Here is a 4,126-nt window from a genome sequence, read left to right as displayed (position 1 = left end):
ACTGTTGGGTATAGATAAGTAGGACCTCTTGGTTCGAGGGAAACCGGAGATGTTGGTTAAGAAAGCTAAGCAAGCAAGTACAGGACGGACAAAATGCACATACAAATTGATTGACATGATCCCTCTCCCTCTCTCTTTGGCTAGTTGGCTAGTTGCACGATAAGCGGAAAAGCATACCAGGTAGGGAAAGAAAGGCTGCTCGATCCCCTGTAAGGCACACCCTCAACGGCGAGCTCACCAGGCAATGCTATAAGTCCGATAGAAGTCCAAGATTTCGTCTACTACGGACCTGGAAGCTCTTGGAGGAGCTAACATGAAATGAGAAATACATTCGATTACGGCAACTAATAGATAGCGAACTTTTTGGTAGAAACTGAATGATCCCTTGGCTCGGGCAAGAAGAGGAAAAGGTAGTTGTACTCCTACCTTTTCCGTCGGTCGATAGAAAAGTTTGAGCTGAAAGATTGAATCACACCTGGTAAGAAAGGCGGGCTTAGCAGGTTTCTCCAAACGTTTAAACAAAAAGAGGAAGCAACCGGTCCTAAAGAGGTCAACGCATACGTGCTTTTTCCTTTCGTTTAGCGAGATAGCTTACCAGCTCTTTCAGCTCATAGCAGCAGTATGAAAAGCGAAATCCTCATCCTGAGTCGAGCCAGCATTGTCATACGAATCAACATCGGCCAAACCAAGAGCTACTATTTTTTCTTTAACGAAAGTGGATCTAACAGTTTCGATATAACCAACCTCTTTTAAAGAAGGAGTCGCTCTACCTTGATCACCGTGGATATATGCAGCTCCCGCTTTACCTTTTCCTACCGTGAAAAGGAAAGTTCCCTCACGATAGGCCCTCCCAGCTCCCGAACATCTTTCTATCAATCGAGAGAGGTATAGAATAGTACAACAAACCAACAAGACAAGAATGGACTCATAAGATGGGCGGTCAGGGAAACGATTTCATTTGTGTTATCCGCCAAGGAAATGATCAAGGAATTCTCTCTACACGGCTGAGAGATGACCGTATTGTTGCACATCCTGAATAAAGTACCGTAGGCAAGCGAAGCTTTTGAAAATAAAAGCGTGTAGAACTCAGATCCACTTTCTCTTCGATTTGTAAACTTCGGATCTGATCATCCTTTCGTCTCCGGGTGACTGAGAGAGAATTTAGGCCTAGCGTGCATCCGATTCGGTCAACAATAAGGTACAAAGCGGAGTAATAAAATGGGCTTGAAGATCCATTGTCGTTAGGTCGAAGATCTCTACTAGGTTTAGTGCACTTTGGTAGTTGCGAATGTTGCCGTAATCGAATGTCTTTCTCATTCGACATTCTCTCTTACCAAGCACTCATACTCACCAGGGTTGAGGAGATAGTCCGTGAGCTAATTGGGTTTTGAGATTGCGTATACGTGAAAAGAGCTCGCTTTCGACTTTCTCCTCGGCGTTTTATACCCGGTTCTGGTTCAGGAAAGGGTCTCATCTCTTTCATTGGAGCACATTGATGCCGAAGGAGTCTTCGGAACAGGTGGAGAGGCTACGATGACTTCAGGCTATTCAAATAGCATGGCTGATACCACAAAGAAAGGGTATCTAAGTCACACTAGTGGAATACATTTTTCATAATAATCATCTCGATATATGATACCAAAAACCTGCCTGATGATTGATAAGGTAAGGGGTTTCAAAAGACAAAAGAATGACAATTCTACGTGTGATAGAAAAGAAGATTTTTTTTTTTTCAGTGTGCGTGGTTCGCCTGCCTTCCTGACCACGGATAGGCTTTGGGGATTTGCACTTCGACCCCTTAGAATACCACATCAAGGTGACAGGATTCGAACATATGGCTCTCTGAAACTTCTTCATCGGTTATTTTGGCTCATCTTTCTTAAATAGATTCTGATGACAGATGACCTATGTGACAACAGCGGACAACATGCCTGCCTTTCTAACCACGGATAGGCTTTGGGGATTTGCACTTCGACCCCTAAGAATACCACATCAAGGTGACAAGATTCGAACCTATGGCTCTCTGAAACTTCTTCATCGGTTATTTTGGCTCATCTTTCTTAAATAGATTCTGACGACAGATGACCTATGTGACAACAGCGGACAACATGCCTGCCTTCCTAACCACGGATAGGCTTTGGGGATTTGCACTTCGACCCCTGAGAATACCACATCAAGGTGACAAGATTCGAACCTATGGCTCTCTGAAACTTCTTCATCGGTTATTTGGGCGCATCTTTCATAAAAGGATTGTGATGACAGATGACCTATGTGACGACAGCGGACAACATGTCTGCCTTCCTGACCACGGATGGACTACGGGGCTTTGCACTTCGGCCCCTTAGAATACCACATCAAGGTGACAGGATTCGAACCTATGGCTCTCTGAAACTTCTTCATCGGTTATTTGGGCGCATCTTTCTTAAAAGGATTGTGACGACAGATGACTTATGTGACGACAGCGGACAACATGCCTGCCTTCCTGACAACGGATAGACTACGGGGCTTTGCACTTTGGCCCCTGAGAATACCACATCAAGGTGACAGGATTCGAACCTATGGCTCCCTGAAACTTCTTTATCGGTTATTTGGGCGCATCTTCCTTAAAAGGATTGTGACAACAGATGATTTATTTGACGACAGCGGACAACGTAATGAAAAGTTCCTAGAAAGAATACAATAGAACAATTTGTGTAATGTTCTTTTTGAAGTCCGGCCCTTCCAAGAATATGTTTCATTTTGTATTCTCATCTTCTTGGTTCAATGTTTAAAAATATTATCTTGCATAATTCATTTTGATATAATATTGTTGGGGGCATTTTGAGAATCGAACTTGAGACCTCTCACACCCAAAACGATAATCATACAACTTAGACCAAATGCCTTTGTAGTAGACTTATAATTCTTAGTTGCTAGTCTATATATTTTTCGTGCCTCAATATATGAAAAAATTTATAGAAGTTGAAGGTGCATTGCCACGCATTCCTTTGGGTTAGGCCCCATTCATAACTATTTTATTTTTTATGTTTTTTTTTTCTTTCAAAATTGTGCTTGTTTTCTTTTGGAGGGGCATTTCGAGAATCGAACTCGAGACCTCTTGCACCCAAAGCAAGAATCATACCACTAGACCAAATGCCCTTATTAATGATTATATATTAAGTTGTTTATGGAATGTATCATCATTATTTCATTTATTTTCTTTGTTAATGAAATCTATGAGCAATTATTATTATTTCTTTTAGATCTTTTAGATCTAGACCGCTGTTAAATTATTTACATAGGGTTTGCGATAATTACTGTTGTAGAGAGAAAAAATAATAGAAGTTATTTAAAGAATAGAAGTTAATTAAAGAATATAAGTTAATTACTGTAGAGAGAAGAAAAAATAATAGAATTACTGTAGAGAGAAGAAAAAAGAATAAAGTTATTTTGGAGTTCTTATTTTTTATTTTTTATTTTCTCATGTAAGTTTTAGTTTGATAGTTACATTTGAGACATATATTACACAAGTAAATGATATTAAGAGCATTATCATTAAATGATAATACACTAGGTTGAGACATATATCGTGGAATACACAAGTAAATGATACTAAAAAAAAGAATTATCATTAAATGATAATACACTAGGTTGAGACATATATCGTGGAGTACACAAGTAAATGATATTAAAAGAGCATTATCATTAAATGATAATACACTAGGTTGAGACATATATCGTGGAGTACACAAGTAAATGATATTAAAAGAGCTTTATCATTAAATGATAATACACTAGGTTGAGACATATATCGTGGAGTACACAAGTAAATGATACTAAAAAAAAGAATTATCATTAAATGATAATACACTAGGTTGAGACATATATCGTGGAGTACACAAGTAAATGATATTAAAAGAGCATTATCATTAAATGATAATACACTAGGTTGAGACATATATCGTGGAGTACACAAGTAAATGATACTAAAAAAGAGCATTATCATTAAATGATAATACACTAGGTTGGCTCATCTTTCCGAGAATTGAACTAAGGACCTCTCACACCCTAAGCAAGAATCATACCACTAGACCAAATGCCCTTTCTAAAAAAATGCAACATTTTTAACTCCTACTCAATATATTTT

General features: G+C 38.9%; 1 non-coding gene across 1 annotated transcript; it reads right to left on the bottom strand.

Annotated features, from left to right (window-relative positions):
- Positions 1–3,066: 3,066 nt before the first annotated feature.
- TRNAP-UGG (transfer RNA proline (anticodon UGG)) lies at positions 3,067–3,138 on the bottom strand. Its single transcript has one exon. It is a non-coding gene; the product is annotated as a tRNA-Pro (tRNA).
- Between the last annotated feature and the right edge of the window lie 988 nt (positions 3,139–4,126).

The sequence above is a fragment of the Cucurbita pepo genome, chromosome 10 (assembly GCF_057944985.1).
Source record: "Cucurbita pepo subsp. pepo isolate OVF chromosome 10, ASM5794498v1, whole genome shotgun sequence".
NCBI lineage: Eukaryota > Viridiplantae > Streptophyta > Magnoliopsida > Cucurbitales > Cucurbitaceae > Cucurbita > Cucurbita pepo.
Note: the sequence above shows the minus strand (reverse complement) of the source record. Positions and strands in the feature narration are given on the sequence as shown.